This window comes from Abramis brama (genome assembly GCF_963993115.1).
Source record: "Abramis brama genome assembly, chromosome: 18".
NCBI lineage: Eukaryota > Metazoa > Chordata > Actinopteri > Cypriniformes > Leuciscidae > Abramis > Abramis brama.
Genome location: NC_139980.1, coordinates 5,342,711 through 5,364,267, shown reverse-complemented (window position 1 = coordinate 5,364,267; position 21,557 = coordinate 5,342,711). Strand labels below are relative to the sequence as shown.

Below are 21,557 nucleotides of genomic sequence, written 5' to 3'. Positions count from 1 at the left end.
AAAGTACAAAAACAGCATTTATTTTTCTAACAACGTAAAACAAAAAGTCCTTGCTGATACTTTCGCACCCTGAATAGATGCAGAAGTATTTTTTTAAAAAAAACTGACCCAAACTTTTGAACAGTAGTGTAAGTGTAAAAAAGTTGTTAACATGAGAAACACACATTACACTGGAGAGAATACAAAATCCTAAAATGATTCTCCTCCACTGCACTTTCCTGCTTTTGTGCTAGTTGGCATCATCAGAAAGCTCCTGCTCTATTTACTCAGGCAGACACCCTCTGAGCGTTTGATAATGCCTGGGGGAGAGACAGAGACGGGTTGGGCTTTGATTGCTTCTGGCTGCCTTTAAAAGCGTGCAGTGCAGGGCAGTTCAAGAGATCACAATCTATTCCACAATAAATCTTCTGAACAGTGAGCCAGCCAAGATCAACTCAAGACCTTCCTTATTAACTCAGTGCCAATGCTGATGTCAACTATGGATCAATTATGTTAAAGGTGAAGTGTGTATTTTTTTATATATATATAATAAATGCTTTCTCATATCTCAGTTTAATATGCTGAGACAACCAAGTAAGCAATTTGTAGATTGATTTACCAGAACAGTCTCAACCAGTGGACTACCTGGTTGTCAAGTGATGGAAATCGGGCTGTGTTTAAGGAAAACTGTCTGGAAACGTATTTTTTAATATCTACAATATCAGTGTTTCAGTAGTATTAGTTCAGACATTTTAAGCTCTTAAAAAAGATACAATGTGAACTGGATTTCATGATGTGTAAAGTTAACAGTAGCCGGGCGGTGAAAGTGAACGCTGTATGTGTTTGGACTCCTGCTGCTGTGGGTAAGAAAAGAGGAAAACGAAAACAACTCTTTTAATGGGCTGTTTCAATCTCCGCTCCCAAAACACCTATTCCCCCTCAGGTAGTCTTCCTCTATTAATATACTGCTGTGGTCAGACGCCAACAAACACACACACACACTGCAGCCCACTTAACTCGCCGCTGGGGGTGGAGGATGAAAGGGAAAATAGTATATAGGTACAACTCTGCTGGCACTGATCAGGATGGCCTTGACTTTATTGGCCCCATTATCCATTATTTAATGTGGGACTGATTTTCATAAACACATCAAACTCAGCGGGAGCTTTCAGACACACAATTAGACTTGGCTGTTACAGCAGGCAGCAAAATAACAATCATTAGTCCACAGGGATGTAGATGCTGTGTCAACATATTTGCAGCTACATGTGGTCCCACCTCGTGTGCGTGTGTGTGTGTGTGTGGATAAGCAACAAAGTATCTGTCTCTTTACTGGAAAAATCTACGTATCATCAAAACACTTCTCTGCCAGATTACACAAAGTCTAAACTCCTTCAAATAAACGAACAATGTGTGTTATGTCTTCAAGGTCTTAGCAGAAAGAGCACATTTCAGCATGTCTTTTATTTTGAGTCTCCCTGGCAGGACTAAAGAGAACTCACAGTATTGTGGGTGTCCTTATTTTATCTTGTTTCAGTGTTTCCTGTACTGATTTTTTTTTTTTTTAGCAAAACTCCTCACAGAAATACAGTGTGTCCAGAGTAATCTGATTCATGAGAAAATGACTCTTATGAACAGATTCTTTTAATGAGTCATTTAAGACGAGCTCAGAAGGTACCATTTTGAAGGGATGACAAATGACAAAAACTCACTGAATGCATCAGAACGGTTACTAATCAACATCTCAATATCCATCTATCGTCCTATCTTTCAGTCTATGTATCTTTCTGTCTGTCTATGTATCTATTTGTCTGTATACCTGTATTTTTGAAAACGCTCTCCAAAGTGGATAAATTTGAAAACGGCGTAGAGTGGGGACTGTGAAAATTGAGGTATCTGAAACCGATAAAGCATGTTTAGTCATGTGACGCATATTGTACTGATAGATATTCATGTTTATACCATTATTGTGCCTGTTGTGGGCTATTCACTTTCACACAGTTGCTAAAATATGTTACTTTGCGCACTCTTCCTATCACAGTCCTGCAAAGATGACAGAATTTACTCGCATTTCTTGTCCTGCGGAAAAACATGAGAGCAGTCGTGTTTTAGACCAAACATATAATGGTGAGTGAGTGCGACCAGGATGTATACAGTGCCAGAAGAATTGCGAGAATAAATAACTTTATTATATCTTGTTCCGTCTCTATCATCTCAGTGAGCTTTTATGAGGATTTAAGCATGCGTGGACAAGAAACTTTCGGAAAACACTTGGAAATGCTGGTGTGGACAGAGCGTTTTGAAATGAAAATGCCGTTTTTCAAATGTATCTGTCTGTCAATCTATCTGTATACACAGTTTTTGACCATACAGTTTTTCTTGTAATAAATATAGTGTATTGAACATTATAGACAGACAGAGCTAATGAGACCTGAAAACTGGCCCTATAACTAAACAGTTCAGGAAGGCAGGGCGATCTCTGCTGGCATCACAGAGGAAGACAGATTCAGCATGGACCATTTAGAAAGCAAATTTTTCAGGTTTAATCCACACACACACACACACCTGTGATGCATATTATAAACACATATGCAAAGAGTGTGGAAAAAAAATTGGGAGTCCTGAATCAGACCTTAAGAATAAAATACATCTGCTCACAATACGATCCAGACATCACTAATGCGTTCCCGATCTCTTTATCCTTTTGTTTTTAAAAAATACACATATATTTGGCTTATTCTGAAATTATTTTGTTTCGATATCTTTCTAATATCCAGTAGTTATGCTATAAAAAAGCACTGCTACCGCTGAACTGACACTGCATAGTGTCCTCCATTGTATTTTTTATCATAAAATCTGTTGAAATAATTTGTGATAACCTGACACAACATATTACATTCTGTCCACCCCCATGGTTTGCCTGTGTAAGATGAAGGGATGTGTCTGTGTGTGTGCGTTGTGTGTGTGTGTGTGTGTGTGTGGTGCTGGTACAGGCCTGTGTGCTTGACTGCCACTACATGACACTGTTGTTGTGGCATGAGCTCATTATTGAACAGCATTTCTGTCAGTGAACGAAACAAAAGACAGCCCTGTCTCTCTCATTCTACACACACATGCTCACTCATATGGGCAGCATCAGAGCATTAGTGTGTGTGTGTGTGTGTGTGTGTGTGTGTGTGTGTAGTGAATGCTGTCAGTGTGTAAAAGGGTGGCCAGCAGGAGAATGGGAGTGTCACACTTCATTGTCTTCACACGCATGTACAAGAGACGTGACTATACAGCACACATGCAACCAGTTTGTGATGTGAATATGAGTTCATGAATATTAAAACACCACTTTCACACCATTTGGTAAAAACAATGCATAGATGTTATGTTGTGGTTCAAAATAAAAATATAAGTAAAAAAAATAATAATAATCTTACCTCCCCTAAACTTTTAAAGGTAGTATAATTAAACATATATGCTTAATTATACTTTTGTTTTTCCCTACAAAACTCTTATGTAAGGCTTAGCCTACAATTTTAAGTGCTACACTGAATAAAATGATTCGTTGAATTTAAATTTAAAATTTAAATTTAAATTTTATGGTAAGTGGTTGCACACAATTGATTTTAGCTACATTTAAACAAATGCATTAAGTTGAACTTAATCAATTTTAGTTCAACTTAATGCATTTGTTTAAATGTAGCTAAAATCAATTGTGTGCAACCACTTACCATAATTTTTTTTTAATAAATTCAACAAATCATTTTTTTCAGTGTAATAGTGAAGTGCTTAATTTGTAAACAAAGAGATTATAGTATGTCCCCATCTAAGTATCTTAGTAAATGTACGTGTATGTGACGAGAGAAAGAAATTGAGTGTTTCTTGTTCGGTGGGAGAGAGAAGCTTTAGTTCACTGAATAGAGTTTCAAAACTGTGTCATTCTCCAGATGTGTGGTGACCTCATTCAAACTTAACATCATGCTCAAACAGCAGGGAACCACACTGGCTTATAAACACACATCCTAGTGTGTGCTGTGTTGCTGGAATTCTCTGCTGGCATATTAGTGACTTTGTTATCTGCACTATTTTACAGTAAGAGTATCTTCTAGTGTTTGTCATTGGACTGTAAACCAATCATCAATTCATTTCACATCAGTGATGTACATGGGTGTTTCTGTTCTGCAGTGGTGGCACACCATAAAGCCATGTAATTGTGCATGTGAGGGTGTGTATGTGTGACTTCATTCAGATGTGCATAAGTAAAACATACAGTACAGTACAACCAACGTTAGGTATTAACATGTTAGCCCATCATATTCCAATCTTGATTATATCAAACACATACAGAAAGTGAAAACAGATACCCCTTGTACACTGTAAAAAAATTATGATCAATAAGTTAAGACAATATATGTTTTTACATTGCTTTAACTCACCAATAAGTTAAGCAATTTGCTACTTTTTTAACTAAGTTTTATAGCTTCAACTCATTTTTAAAGTCAGTTTAATGTAATTTAAGTTGAAATTACTTAAACATCCAAATTGATTGTACTTAAAAATGTCTAGGATCAAAAATACAATGCAAATACAATGTTTTAATATTAGTTCAAATGTAATTTGTTCCTGTGATGGCAAAGCTGAATTTTCAGCATCATTACTCCAGTCTTCAGTGTCACATGATCCTTCAGAAATCACTCTAAAATACTGATATGCAGCTCAAGAAACATTTATTCTTATTATCAATGCTGAATACAGTTGTGCTGCTTAGTATTTTGTGGAAACCATGATATATTTTTTCAAATATTATTTGGTTAATAAAGAGTTCAGATGAACAGTTTTTTTTTTAAATAGAAATGTAACATTGTAAATGTCTTTAATGTCATTTTAATGCATCATTGCTAAGTAAAAAGTATTAATTTTAATCTAAAAAAAGCGATTTTTGAACAACAGACAGACAGACAGACTAACCTTTTATTGAAGTAAAATAATTGAAAGTGGGGGGAAAATCACATTATGAAATAAATGTTTTTTCTCCAAAACACATTGGGAACAATTGTTTGCCCACTCTGCTGTCTCTTTAATGCTGTGGGCCTAATTTTCTGCCAGAGGTCCTGGACATCTTGTTCAGATACATGGCATCATGGATTCGATCAAATACCAACAGATAAAAAATCAAAACCTGACAACCTGTGCTAGAGATCTTATAATGGGCCATGTTTGGATCTTCCAACAGGACAGTGATCAAAAAACAAACATAAAACAAAAACAAAAATGGGTCACTGAGCACAAAACCAAGCATCTGCAATGGCCATCCCAGTCCCCAGACCTGAACCCTAAATAAGTGGCCAACATGGATCTGGGAATCTGAAGGATCTAGAGAGATTCTGTATGGAGGAATGGTCTCTAATCTCTTGTCAGGTGTTCTCCAAACTCATCAGGCATTATAGAAGACTCAGAGCTGTTATCTTGGAAAAAAGAGGTTGCAAGAAGTATTTAATAAAGGGGGGCAAATAATTGTTCCCAACGTGTTTTGGAGAAAAACATTTATTTCATAATACTTTTACTTCAATGAAAGGTTCGATTTTTGCTAATTTTTGGAATAAAATATCAAAAGGAATAACAATGCAGCAGATTTATTTTTTACAGCCATCTTTGATCATATTTACAAAGGGGGCAAATAATTCTGACCAGCACTGTAGATATGACATTCTGTCCCCACAATACAGGGAATTCCTGGACCACACACACTTTTCCCAAAAACAACATCCCTAAAATAATCCATAAATATGGTCCGCTCTCTTTGTGTGTGTGTGTGTGTGTGTGTGTGTGTCATGTCTACAGCAGAGGAGGATTGGAGGCTTGATTATACGTTGTCTGCCACTCCGGTATTATTGGAAATGACATCATCAGGCTGATGTTTCGGTTAAAACACAATATCTACAATGTATAATTACAAAAAAAGTAAAGCTAAGAATATAACTACAGCAATGTGGGAAAATCACACAGGCACCCATGGAAGAGTTGCCAAGAGTGGCTGTCAGCAGGTTGCTATGTGGTTGCTAGGGTGTTCTGGGTAGTTGCTATTTCGCTTCTTGCCCAAGAAGAGTGCAGAGCGCAGCCCCAAGATATTCTAGATTCGACTCATGTCCTTTCAAAGTTTGTGTGTATGTGTAGCTGTTGTAGAGAAAATTGTAAGTCAATGATTTAGAAAAGTAATAGCACTCCTCTTCTCAAAAAGCCACACAATTTGAGGTATCTTTTATGTCACAAACATTGTGGGATGTACTGAATTGCAATACTTAGGATTAGAGATTTGTCCAAATCCTTAACCATAAGTATGGGCAATAATAACAGTGATGCTTGCTTTTGCTTTAGCAAACCCCACTAATAAACATTCATGCACATGACTCTGACAGAGGACAAGCTGTCATCAAGCTGTGTACTTTACTCCAGCTTTGAAGACACAGACACAGGTAATCAGTAATGCAAACACAGATACGCTGCTCCCTCAGGCCACGTGCACATGTCTCTGCATGCGGAACAATAAATCCCAACACATTCAAAAGAGGAGACCGCACAATGGACCATAGCAGGGAACAGCCGGCGAGCAGGTACTGGCTCGTATCGTCATGGCAACACACAGCTCTGATCAGGATGGGATACCAGTTATGATGATTTTACTGATGAAACTACCAGCAGTTAAAGCAAATCACTGTCACTCTCTCTCTCACTTGATGTAGTTTGCGGAGTGTTTCTGACTTCTGCAAGCTATTTGATTCGTCTCTCCCTCCCAAAGTCTCTCCTTTCTATTTTAATCCTGAATTGATCCAGATGCTGTTGGACGTCTTCCAGACAGGAAGTCAAACACAAGAGGCTTTGTATATGTGTGTGTGTGTGTGTGTATGTCTGAATGCTTGTTAGTGAAATTTTATTGTCGGTGCAAGAGCTGTCGTCACAACACAAACATAACTCATTGTCTAACTTCCTTTCCAGTTTGAATCCTAAGTGCTGGGTAATCACGCGTGGCTATACATGGGTGTGTGTCCATTCCTGTGCTCTGCCTTTGCTTCTGCTAGATGTTCCTGTGTGTCAACAGTGAAAATCAAATTCATATTTGTAAGGGTTCTTATTGTGCAGCAAATGACACTATGGGCCCTATTTTAACGATCTGAAACGTAAGTATCAAGCGCGAAACGCAAGTAACTTTGTGGGCGGGTCTTGGGCGCTGTTGCTATTATACCGGCGGGATAAATGACTTGTGCCTGACGCAAATCTAAAATGGGTTGGTCTGAAGTAGCTTCATTATTCATAGGTGTGGTTTGGGCGTAACGTGAAATAAACCAATCAGAGCGTCATCTCACATTCCCTTTAAGAGCAGGCGCGCTTGTTCCATGGCGGATTGCTATTATAACGGCGGATTTGCCAGTATAATATTTTTCCTTGTAATAATGTATGGTTTTCTAAAAATGAGAACTGCTGCGTCTGTGTGTAGATGAGATAAGCAAAGTGTATGCGCGTTGTGCACACGCTACATTGATTATGGCCAAGCATGCGCCCTTAAAATAGCATATGAATAACATGCGCAACGCGCCACTGACTTTAGACCAGGTTTTTCCTGGTCAGTGGCGGAATTGTTTTCTAAACCTGCAGAATAGCATCAGGGAACGTTTGCGCCGGAACACGCCTCCTCTTTTCGCTGAACCGCCTCCGGGAGCGCAAGTTCATTTCCTAATTTACCGACGTGCGTCTGTGGAGGGAAAAGTCCGCTGTGCGCGGGTGCAAAATAGGAATGATACATGCGTCGGTGTACAAAGTCAATTGCGCTGGGTGCAAGATAGGGCCCTAAGTATCTTTTTCTGTCTGTGTATCTTGTATCTGTTTGTGTTGTACTTTATGAATGGCTTTTGTTGCTTGTAACGAAATGAGATCACGATATGAATTAAGTTTCTTGTTTGTCAAACATCCATTCCTCATAATTCTTTTACTTTCATACATACACACTACTGTTCAAAAGTTTGGGGTCGGTAATATTATTTAACGTTTTGAAAGAAGTCTTTTATCCTAACCAATTTAACTTTTTTTGAAATGTAATTTATTCAAATGATGACAAAGCTAAATCTTATTATTATTATCAATGTCGAAAACAGTTGTGCTGCTTACTATATTGTAAAAACAGTTTTTGATGAAAGAAATGTGGAATAGAACGGCATTTATTACAACTAGATTTTTGTTGTGAAAATGTAAAAGCTTTTCCTTTCAGTGTAATGCATCTTTGCTGAATAAATGTATTTCTTTCTTTCTTTCTTTCAGAAATCATACTGACTCCAAACTTTTCACATAGATGTCTGTATGTTTGCTATGTATTGAATATCCTACCAGCCAAAAATAAAAAAATAAAAACAAATTCAAGAATTGTTAAAAGAATGTTCCTGGTTAAATATAAATAGACCTACCACATAATATTATTTTGTCCTGTAGCTTCTAAAAACAATGGAAATCCATGGGACAGTTTTAGTACATTTGCCCCATAGACTTTCATTGTAAGCATGTAACTGTCAACATTACTTTTTATTAATTACCAACTGAAGGATGAGAACAGAATTTGACATTTTCTATGGTAATTGACAACATGCAACAGGTATTGTTCATAGAACTTGTCTTTGTATCTTCAATAAGAGACACAGCTAATGACAGGGTGAGAGAAGGATCACACCACTACATCACTGAACTTCATTTTGCTGCACTGAATATAACTCACACTTAGACAAAATGCAAACAAACTGAAATACATTGTATGACAAGCGAGAGTAAAACTCTCAAACTTTCTACGACTCTCTGTTGTTCTCCAAACTATGAATGTTAGCAGCCTACTATTATATTTGCCAGAGTGCTGCAACTCTACTTGAAAGTTAATCTCTTGAGAATATTCAAATATTAATATTAAACGTTTCCACTGGAGTTTAAGAAGGACTCACCAGTATAATTGAGATCCTTGCTGTAATGTCACTCAGAATAGACAGGTCTCCCTCCTTCTTTCTTTGTCTTTCTTTATTTCTTTTTCTGTTCTATCGCTCTCTAAACCTCCCTCCTCTTTTCCAAGTTCCCTCCTCCCTCAGTACAGCTTCCTCCACGCCTGCCCTCTCTCTCTCTCTCTCTCTCTCTCTCTCTCTCTCTCTCTCTCTCTCTCAGTACAGTGGGGAATATAGAACAATGCATGGCAGCAGAGGAGAGCTGGAATCAGGATGACCATACATAAGCCACCACAGAATCATCCTCTCAGGTTATCAACATATCAGCACATACATAACAGTACTCAGCTGCAATGGGTCTTAAAGTTGTAACAATAAGTATGCACACACACACATCCATACAGACCGCAGCTGTGTTCCCAATGGAAAGAGCGCTGCAGCGAAACATCTCTGGCTGGAGTGGAGTGTAACTGGGTTCAGTTGGGCTAGTGCTGATTGGCTCCAGTGGGATGACTGGCGTTTCCTGTTACTGTTAACCACTGCCAGCATCCTCCCTCAAACTTTAGAACACAGCCCAAAGGCAAACACACACACACACACACACACACACACACACACACACATCTCTCTTTCTCTTTCTCACTGAAGAATTTTCATGTATACATGACCCACATACAGAGAAGGGTAATAGTAAGGGAAAGTATGATATTTCAAGCAGGAAAAACAGCAGTTGCTGAAGTGAGTCAATGAACAGTTTCTTCAATGTAAAATAATGAGTGAATGTGCTGTTAGAAAAAATGAAATATGTAAATAAATAAACAAGAAAGACAAGATATTAATGAAATCTTTCAAATCATTTGGTTTACTTTTCTAAACAATTTCACTTGGTGGATGCTCTAATGAGTAGAAAAATACCATAGACTTACATTGAAGTAGGGACCCAAGCCATTCATAGCGACCAGAATGTCATAGATTTTTAACACTCTAGCAACTGAACTGTGTGTATGTTTATCACACATACACTCAGGTCATTGCTGGGTGGTTGCTACTATATATATAATTTAGATTTTTTTTTTCCTCCTTGCTCGGCCACCCACTGAGACACTGATTGATGGTTATTTCGGTCATTTCAGATAATATGAGAGAATGACTACGTCTATCATACAATCTTGGTCCCATGCCATGAGTAAACCTATTTATTAGGAAATAACATAAAATGTATAAAATGAGATGCAATTATCCAATAATGATCCAATTGACAGAATCAAAGAACTTGAATCACATCTTATCTGCTTTCTATCAGCTTTTCTGAAGAACATTTGCTTCTCCTGGATGATTTGAAGAAGCTCCAGTAAACCAGCCAGAAAAAAAAGTGAGCATTTTGTGTAATTGCAAGGAAAGAGAACAGTGGTTTCGAGTAATCCAGCCAAGAGAAAAGCTTGCTCTTTCAAGGAATGCTAAGAGTCATCCCATGAATTATGGGTAATAATAGCATTTCTATGCTCTAGTTTAGATTTAAACCTCTGTTCCAGTCTGGTATTAAGATGCTCTACATTCAGTCCTGGCTCCTCTATGTCTACAGATCCAAACAGAAACAGCACAGAACAATACTAACATTAGCATCTAATCTGACTTAACTGAGCGCTGCTGTTGAACTATCAGTTGGACGATATACAGCTCGAGTCGTCACAATAAGCTATAGTCCAATCAAATCAATAAAAACTAAATGGGAATGGTGATAAATAACATTAATTAGATATGCAAGCATATGAATACAGATTATACAGGGACATGCAATACCATACGACCAGTGAAAGAGGATATTCAGGCACAAAATTTACTTGGGTAGTGGGGACATACAATAGATTTATTTTGTTTTATAGTTCTATATTGATTCTATGGTTTTACATATGGTATTATTTAATGGAGGTTTCTTTTCCCCCAACTAAGGCTGTCCTTAAATGTCCCCAAACTATTGCCAAGAACACACACAAATACACACTGAATCTTAGAGTGTATTCATTCGATACCCCTGTGTTTTCAGTCCTCATTTGAACAAAAGCTCTCATCAAATTTAAACAAGCTCTGTCCTCTGTCCTACTTACTGCAATTTATATGTAAATGAGTGTTTGTGTGTGTGCTTGATCGGAAGAATGTGGCTAGGTTAGGTCTGACTAACTGGATGTGTGGTAATTGTGTTCATTCTGCAGTGTGTACCTAAGTGTCTATGTGAGGGATATGTAAACACTGATGTTAATGTATGCATGTGTGAGATCCCTGACTGCACCAACACAGTCCTCTCCACTCGTCTCTCTATAACGACAAGCACTGATTGTCTTTTGTGTCTAACAGCAGGAGTAGTGCAGATGACTCTGAAAGATAGAGAGAGAGAGATCGAGAGAGAGAAATGTGGCACTAGGTGGCAGCAGAGTATTATGAAAATGAGGACACAAAGTTAAATGACTAACACATATATCCTCCTAACAAACCTTTGATCATGAATTCAAACCAGTACTCAAACATTTCCTAAAGCTGTTGTTTACCATACTGTCATATATATTATAAAGCGCATACAATAATACATAAACATTATGCCTGATGAACATAAAGAGGACAGAATTTATGGATCATTGGTTAAACAAATATATATAAAAAGTGACAAATGACTACCAATCAATATATCTGACTGCTGACATTTCACACAAAATTTGACCTCAGACAAAGTGTGACCTATCAAGGCATGACGTGACAAGTTTCACACTGAACACAAAACTGCTGTGTGAAAGTGACAATCACAGACAATAAGAAGATCGGATCGATGTTTAATGTAAGGTTACGAGGAACAGGGTTTTGGACTAACACACTGGATTGAGATTTTCGGGTACAATGTTGCACAAACAGAAACCCAGTAAACGGTTGTTTTTGGTTAAGTAGGACAGGTTAGTGATTGTCTCACCTAATTAACAGTAATAAACAGTACCTAAAATATAATAATAATAAATAAATGTTAAATGACCATGTACTGCGTCAGCTACTCATGTGATCAATTCTTTGAGTTTGAACTGAATGCTTTCTGTTCTCAGGCAGCGTTAGAGAGACAGAGCAAGACAAAGTGAGATAAAGTGAGAGAGAGACCGGGTAAGAAGTATTGCCATCTGTCTCAACCTGTCTGTGATTACCAGAAGCAGACAGACAGGAGAGATCTCCAGAGGGATTGGACGATGGATAGAGGAAGAATTGCGAGGTAAAGGGTGAGAGTCAGGGGAAGAATAAAGGACTGAAATGAAGTGAGGGATGATTTAGAGAGGCGTGAAAGAGAGAGAGAGACAGACTCTCCTGAGGATAAGCGTGGCCGTGGATGGTCTATCAGTCAGACTGGAGGAAGAGAGAGAAGGATCGTGAGAGAGAAGACATCAGTTAAACTTAAATTTAAAGTCTCAGGCTCAACCCCAAGTGTATTAACTGGCTAATATAGTATGCAAGATTAATAAGATCCTCCTAAACCATTGTCCAGTCAAAATAGTATGCCAAAGATGTCCAGATGCCAAGTTCACACTGAACGATTTTAGGCCCGATTTTCGCTCGCCGACTGGTTTTGGTGAGATATTTGGCATGCTAAATATCTGGACCTGTCTGCGATTCAAAATCTGTGTGAATTAGGGATGGGCATCTCCATAACTAAGGCAGATACGATACGCATCTTGATGCATAGCCAACGATACGATACATTAAGGATACATATAAGCAGCTACCGATGCGATGCGATACGATTCACTACTATTACGATGCAGTGCGATACGATTTCGATGCGATTCAGCGCAATGAGATTCAATGTAATATGATGCTATGCAATTATAGATAGTTAACTTTTATTTATTTTAAAATAAATATCAGACATACAGCAAATCATAAAGTTGCTTAAGTGCCTGACTTTTAATGGCTCTTTCACAAACAAAAGATTTGGTTTTCAGCTGAAAGAAGATGCTGTTTTAACAAACAATAATAAAAAATAAACGTTCATAACTGTATTCAAATGCAAATATATATATATCCTACTTTAAGGTTGTAGGTGACTGTCATGACACGCCTCGCACTCCGTAGTGTTGTGATGCGTCATATTCACGTAGCAGCTGCAGCAGTGGTGATGAGAGAACGCGCTTGAGCAACAGTTGAGTGATGGTGATGAGACGCGAATGAGGGGAAATCGCGTCCGTCGCGCCGTGCTAAACGTGTCTATCGCGCCGCAAGACCACCAGACGCCTGTCAACGCGTCTTTTTAACATGGAAACCACTAGCTCCAGACGCTCTATTCGCGTTCATTGTGGACGCAGCAGTTACATAATAAAATATTGGTCACAAATGATTGATCACTTTCTAAATAGTAGAAGTATAGCGCATCTACTAATAAATATAAATGAATAAATCGTTTTTTACCGATGCAAATATGTTAGAAACGATGCATCGCGATACAAATGCCAACTTATCCGATGCACACTTATTTAAAGGAGAAGTTCACTTTAAAATGAAAATTCTGTCATCATTTACTCACCCTCATGTTGTTTCAAACCTGTATGAATTTCTTTCTTCTGCTGAACAGAAAGGAAGATATTTAGAAGAATGTCAGTAACCAGGCAGTTTTTGGGTCCCATTGACTTCCATAGTAGGAAAAAAATAAACTATGGAAGTCAATGGGACCCAAAAACTGTCTGGTTACTGATATTCTTCTAAATATCTTCCTTTCTGTTCAGCAGAAGAAAGAAATTCATACAGGTTTGAAACAACATGAGGGTGAGTAAATGATGACAGAATTTTCATTTTAAAGTGAACTTCTCCTTTAAATCGATGCATCGCATCATTAGCTTTTGTGCCGATGCACCGATGCGAATCGGTGAATCTTACCATCCCTAGTGTGAATGTGTTCAGACTGAAAACTACATCGGCGATGACCTACAGCCAATGAGAGAGCAAGAAACAGGACATCGGGATGATCGGGGAGGAGAACTTTATAGACCAGAATATCAGTATTTTAATAGATATATTTACAATTATATCAAACAGAAACAAAGCACAAACATTTGCTTGACCAGCAGCAACAGCAGCACATTTATTTATTTACCCACAACTCTCGTCGCAGAAACACAGTCCTTGCTCCCCTCGTCTCCCCAAACCATTTCCTCCAGCATAATCTGTTTTTTTCCCCCTCCTTTTCGCTGCAAATCAGCGCACAGACAATTTGGATCATTTTTACTAACAATTTCGGTCTCACGCACGCGTGATCTTGCGTTATTTCCTTATCACTTCTCGCGTGTTTGGTTGTGAAACGTAGTTTGCGGACCAGACAGTTGTTGTCAGCGATTCTTTCTTTTGTAAAGTCATGCCGTGTGAAACCTCCTGTCGCCGATCCATCGTGCACTGTGAACACAACTGAATGTTACCCCAGATAGTCGTGCAATCGACTACTTTGAAAATCGTGCCGTGTAAACTCGGCATTACTCTGTAAGCAGGAGTTTGTGACAGTTGTGCTTTAAATCTTCCAGTTATAGAAAAGACTGAATTTAAGACTGAAGCATGCAATGTTTTTATGTTAAAACACACTACCGTTCAAAAGTTTGGAGTCAGTACATTTTGTTAATATTTTTATTTATTGATACTTTTTATTCAGCAAGGATGCATTAAATTGATAAAAAATTACAGTTTTACAAAAGATTTAAAATTTAAATAAATGCTGTTCTTTTGAACTTTTTAATTCATCAAAAGAATTCTGAAAAAATGCATAGAAAAAATATTAATTAGCACAACATTGATAAAAAATAAATATTTCTACACCAAATCAGTGTATTAGAATAATTTCTGAAGGATGACACTGAAGACTGGAGTAATGATGCTGGAAAGTCAGCTTTGCCATCAAAGAAATACATTTTAAAATGTCTTAAAATAGAAATGATTTTTTTAAATGATTTTTAATAATAATATTTCACAATATTACTGTATCTACTGTAGTTTTGATCAAATAATTGCAGCCTTGGTGAGCATAACATCTTTTTAAAAAAAAATTAAATCCTACCAAACTCCAACGTTTGAACAGTAGTGTATTTCTACCAGCGTAATATGTAACAATTGAGCTATACCATTAATAAACCATTTATATCAATGGCTTAACCAATGCTGTGCTGGTTTTCTGTTTGGCTGACCAATGAAAGGTGGAGGGGCGTGCCTGGGAACCCGGTTTCAAAACTCACTTTCTTATTATAAACTCAGTGACCTTTACAACTTGGAAAAAATGTGAAAGGCCCAAAATCTCTCAGAAAGACAGAAAGAGAAAAAGAATGAAAAGTGATTCCAGATTTTATAACATTTCTTCAGAAATCAGAACTATAGTATAATCAAACACACACACACGCGCGCGCACACACACACAAATCTTATCTAGGTCCTTGAAAGTGACAGTTTTGTCAAAACCCAATTTCAGGTTGGATGATAAAAATAAATTCCATCAAATGAGTGTGGGAGTGTGTGTGTGTGTGTGTGTGTGTGTCTCTGTGTGTGTGTGTGTGTGTTAAGAGCGGCTCAGACTGTAATTGTAGGTGTTGTGTGTGTGTGTGTGTGTGTGTGTGTGTGTGTGTGTGGGTGTGTTATAAAATATGGATGCCATTGTTCAGCGGTGGTGGTGTTCTCCATGAGTGATTTTAATTACAGATGGAGGGATAAACTGGCCTGAAAGACTGGACTCTAGTGCACGCACGCACACGCACACACACACACACACACACACACACACACACACACACACACACACACACACACACACACACACACACACTACTAGCCAACATGATGATAGATGACATGACATTAAAACGAGTCAGGGCTAAAGCCTCTTTCAGGGTGAAAAAAAAAAAATGAATGAAAAGGTAAGCCTTGGGTTAAGAAAAAAAGAAAAGAAAACAATACCAATATAGAATTATTATAGTCTTCTCACTATATAAAGGCATGGGGGTGTGCACATCTGGGGTTTCTCTACTAATTAATGAAAATCTTGTTCGTTTTGAAAATGTTTTTATAATAAAGCCTTAAGCAACTCAGTGGCCCAGAAATTCCAATTAATAGAGACTCTCTCTCCTTCTACTGACAGACTTGCTGTATTTCATTCAATGAGCAATGAAAACTACTACTAGGCAGAAAACAAATTTACAGTTAATGTATAGGTCTATATTAATTTTTACCCTCACATAAATACCACACAGCCAAATATTCATTGATTTAGACCTATGTATGTCATGATGTTAAAGAAATGCAACACACCTCAGTGAGACTCAACCTTTTTGTTGGCTCTCATCAGAAACTAAACTCAGCTCCAGATATGAAAGCAGGGCCTTTATTAGATGTGTGACACTGGAGCCGAGCATGACAGCCCTGTCAGTGGTAAAACCATTAGGCTGACTGACAGCGAAATGAGACTATATTTCAGAAGCACTTCATTTAAATCAAGTGTAGTCTATGGTTCCCACAATGCTTTGCGTCAGCAATTCCTAATGTACAAGGATATTACCCATCATAATAACTGAGGCCTTACTAGTAGCCCAGGGAAAAGAGCAGATTCAGAAATGCAGAAAAAACATAATTTCTTCAGTTTCTTCACTACTTAACACAGAGTAGTGTTTATTAAAAGAGCATACACAAGAGTTTATCTATTACTTATCACAGTCAGGCATAAATGGAAACATTTTCATGATCATAAAACACAAGAAAAGGTGTCTGTGTTTTTGTGCCTGCCAGACACACACACACACACACACACACACACACACACACACACACACACACACTCACACTACTGCTCTGATGCTGCCCATATGAGTGAGCATGTGTGTGTAGAATGAGAGAGACAGGGCTGTCTTTTGACTTGTTTTTTGGCCATAATGAAATCCAGTGAACCTCTATGTTCCCATCATCATTGCAACTTACAAAGGTCAGCATTTCAGAACAAAATGATGCATTAAAATAGTTTAATCCAAGCTAAACTATCAATGTGGCTTAAAAAGATGTATAGAATGTCATAGATATCACACAAAACTATAAATTATTTATACTACCTTTTAAAAGTTTGTGGTCAGTAAGTGTTTTGTTTTTTGTTTTTTTTAATCAAAACTTTTATTCAGCAAGGATCCATTAAACTGATCAAAAGTGACAGTAAATATATTAATGTTACAAAAGATTTCTAAATGATGTTAAAAAATCATCACGTTCCACACAAATCAGCAACTGTTTTCAAAAATGATAATAATAAGAAATGTTTCTTGAGCAGCAAATCAGCATATTAGAATGATTTCTGAAGGATCATGTGACACTGAAAACTGGAGTAATGATGCTGAAAATTCATCTTTACCATCACAGGAATAAATAGCATTTTTTAAATATATTAACAGGAATAAATTGCATTTAAAATATATTAAAACAGAAAACCCCTTTTTTAAATTGTAATAATATTTCACAATATTACCGTAGATAAAATAAGTGCATCCTAGCCGAGCACAAGAGACTTCTTTCAAAAACATTAAACAAATTCCAACCCCAAACTTTAGCATGTGCTGGACTGGATCTGCCTTTCTCAAATTGTGCCCTGCTCTAACCCAGCTTCAGTTCAACACAAACACCTGTAATGAGGAAATTAAGTAAAACCGGGATAATCATCCTGCTCTTGTAAATGTATCCTCAAGTGACAGCCTATTAATGTAGCATTCACAAGCCCATTAATCTTGATTTAGAGAGGCAGACAGAAGTCACTGGCTCCCTGCTGACTACATTATGCTTGTTTCATGTCTGCCTGAGTGATTATTTTAAACACTGCATCCTGTAATAGTGTGACTGTAAGAAAGCGCATTGTAATGGCTCTTTTTGTGGACAGTGTCACAATGCTGAGCGTTTCAGATGGAGGATGAAGCTCTGCATCAAATGTACCACTAGAACAAATCAGTTCACATTTTTTATGCCTGCTTCCTTTATTGTTTCCAGACATGTGTACAAAGACACAAAAATACATGCACAGACATGCATTCACACAAGGCATATCCAAATGGGCCTTTCATGCTGTAATTCTGGGTTTAAAATCCAATCATCAGAGTGCATGGTGAAATATGTTAAATAGAGCTGGCATAAAATGAAAAAAAAAAACTATAAATAAATTTGATGAATCTGTACAACCAAATCAGTGACCACCGTGTAAAATCTCAAAAACAACTTAAAGGGCAACAAATCACTGTCATCAAAAAATTTGTAGCCATTATTCTTTGCAGTAGCAGTATGACATTCAGGCTAAAATATCAAATTAAACATCACATATAGCAAACACAATTTGCAGCTATAATAGGCTTCATTTATTACAGTGTTGGTATCCATTCAGACTAACATTGTGGGGCTGATTGGCATGAATTACCCACAATGCTTTTTCACAGCCAAAGCGGTTGCTCCCGTTATCACAAGCACTGTTTCATTAATTCTTAAACCCTTTTCTTTACTTCTGCCCTCATCGTCTCGCCTCCTCTTCAATCCTACAATATACTTACATATATAGTATACATCAACAAGCACTTAATATTTGTCATATTTTAGACTTGCAAATTCAGATGACGCAACAACTGAGCCTTTAAATGAGTGTGCCCTCTCTGAACAAAGGGCAGATGTTCATTAACAATCACATAGACCTACATGTTATGGAATGCTATGTTTTCTATGGAATAGTTTAATATATTTATGTACCCTGTGGGGCATCTCATCATCTACTGTATACTAATTAAACCGTATATCAAGCTAATGGCATTTGAAAGTGCTTGTTTTCAGCTAGTTTAAGTAATTAGTCTTAGTTAGCACACGTCAGATCTTATAGATGTTTGACCTTCAGGCTATCAGAGCACATAATCAATGACTGAAACATCTGAATGTCTGTTAAAGGTTCATAGGATTTGCATCTTAATCAGCATGTTGTCTTGTTTTTCAGTAAGAATATCATATGCACATCATTCAAAGAAGAGAGATTCACTTAAGAAACAAAATTGCATATTATATTCATAATAATATATATTAATATGCATAATAAATATGAATTATATTACATTCACATGCATAATACATTGTATACAATATTTTCATAGAATATATCTTGAATTAATTTATTGTTCTTACTCCATTGAATTTATTCATTTATTTATCTGAAAAGTTTACATAATTATTTACAGATTTGCTTTGCAAGCAATGCTAATATATTTTTATTAGAAAGCAAAACTATTTGATTTTTATTTGCAGTGTGAAACAAGCTTTTCTCATACACAAATCTGTCTGCAATCAGTCTTTCTGAATAGGAAGAATTATTCATTTGTTCAGCATGAGCTTTCTTATTTACCAGGAAAAGACACTGTTCTTTTCAGAACTCCAAGGACAAAGTACAGAAGCCTTCTCGTTCTCAACTTGTCAGTGTGAGTGAGTTCATTATACCAAAACATCATCCATGCTACATGGCCTGTGTTAGGATTCCTCAGCAGATAATGAGATAAAACACATAAAGAGCATGGTCGGTGTGAATCATCCTTAGTGAATAGCGGTGTTGAATCATTGACCACCTCATATATTTCTTTCAGTAACTTACAGTGCATGCATATGCTACCAAGAGGACAAAGATATTGCAACTCTTGTTATATTACAGATAGATACTCTCAGATATTGCTCTTGGGCATCTTAAAATTTCATTTAGTGTTGTTTTATGATCCTGAAAAGGTCATTTTGTGCAGTTTTCAATAAGATTTCTTGTTATTGCTCCAGATGGTGTCATTTTCCAGAGCGCACTTTTGTTTTCCGCATCCGCTGGTGGCAAGACATGGACTTATATTTAGCACTATACAGTTCTTATTAATGTATTCATCATCCGAGGAGGGAGCGATCACCTCTCCAGACCTGAAACAATCATACAAGCTGTCATCTCACATGATTTATAATAAATGACCGTTCTAAAGCAAACAGTCTGATTCTTTAGATTTGAAAGAGTTTCACTTGCACTGGTTTGCACCTTTAACACTTTCTTACCATCAAAGGCCCAGATTCATTTGATGCTCAGAATGATACATATACTGCTCATCCACCATTTTAATAATATTCCTATTTAAATGCATGAACAATGTTTAGCTTCGGGCAGGTTAACCCAGTCCCTCCGTCTCTCTATCCCTATACTGTATATATTTCTCTTGCTTTTTCTATAACACACATTCATGCCAAAAGAAATATTATAGTATTGGTTGCTTTTTGATAAGTGTGAAGTAAATGGAGTTCCATATGTTTAAACCTGGAAACTCACTCCCTCTGTCTCCATTGATAAATGTTGGGAAATGTTATAGAATAACAATTTCATACTATCTTACCTCTGTAAATTGTGAGTGTCTTTTTTCTTTTCTCTTTTGCTGCTTTTGATGCGAAACAGCTACTGGTCCCCATCCAGTTGTGAAACAGTGCCTTCCAGCACGAGATGCCCGAGACAATCTCAGCTTTAAGCCTAGTCTATCTAACAGGATTAAGTGGATGGGTTCTGCAGCTGGAAGGAAACGCTCTCAAGAACAAATGAAGAGAGAGCAAAGCTTCAGATTACAGAAAACAAAAATAAACTAAATACGAAAAGACCACTTTATATACACTACACTACATAATATAATATAATTGTGGGGAAAATATTATTTAGTATTTATTACATGGCTTGGTTGAATTCTAATGTAGAATGCGGTGTGTTATTTCTTGATAACAGAGCGCTGCGAAGTATAACACACCGTTGCCATTAAAAACAGAGCGTTGCTATGGACGCAGGATTCTAACCGTAGAGACGGAACGGACTATTTTCTTTAGCGGAAGCAATACTATCGTTTTTAAATCAATAAACTCCTTTTTAAATCAATATTTTGTGTCAAATTATTGATTTATTTGGTAGGTAGCCATGTAATAAGTGGGATAATGTATAGCGAGGCGGTTGTTATAGTGAATACAACCCCTTCAGGCTGATTCAAGATCCCTCCGCTTCGAGTCGGGGTCCTGATCAGCCTGTCGGGGTTGTATTCACTATAACAACCGCCTCGCTCTACATTATCCCTTACATAAATACCAAGGAAAATTAGGTAGCATAAAATAAAAAGAATAACACAGAGAGAGAGAGAGAGAGAGAGAGAGAGAGAGAGAGAGAGAGAGAGAGAGAGAGAGAGAGAGAGAGAGAGAGAGAGAGAGAGAGAGAGAGAGAGAGAGAGAGAGAGAGAGAGAGAGAGAGAGAGAGAGAGATAGTTTTGCTCTAGTGGACACATGCATAATTCATTCATTCATTCATTTTTCAGTCAGGCTGGATAAAGTCATGGACCTATAGCTCACACTTGGCTTGTCCTATAGCTTAGACTTCCAGAGTCTGTGAAGCCTGCAAAACTACACTGTCAGACAAAAACTGTGTGTGTGCAGCATGCTAAACCACTCACTCTGCTTCATTTCTGCCTAGTGTACATCTCTGTGTGGTATCCTACATGCATCCTTGAATGTTGACAATGCATACATAACTACATAACGCATCACAGCACAGAATACAAAATATGAAGCTTATTACCTTGT

The 21,557-nt window shown here is 37.3% G+C and overlaps 1 protein-coding gene across 4 annotated transcripts in view; it reads right to left on the bottom strand.

Moving 5' to 3' along the window:
• The window catches only part of sash1a (SAM and SH3 domain containing 1a), a 232,718-nt gene that overhangs the window by 61,573 nt on the left and 149,588 nt on the right, over nucleotides 1-21,557 (bottom strand). Inside the window, exon 1 of one of the 4 annotated variants that reach the window (XM_084090768.1) lies at nucleotides 8,943-9,019. The exons of the other annotated variants lie outside the window; for them this stretch is intronic. The gene's annotated coding sequence lies outside the window, so the exon portion shown is untranslated. Of the gene's footprint in view, nucleotides 1-8,942; nucleotides 9,020-21,557 lie in introns of those variants that run through there. 4 annotated transcript variants of the gene reach the window in all.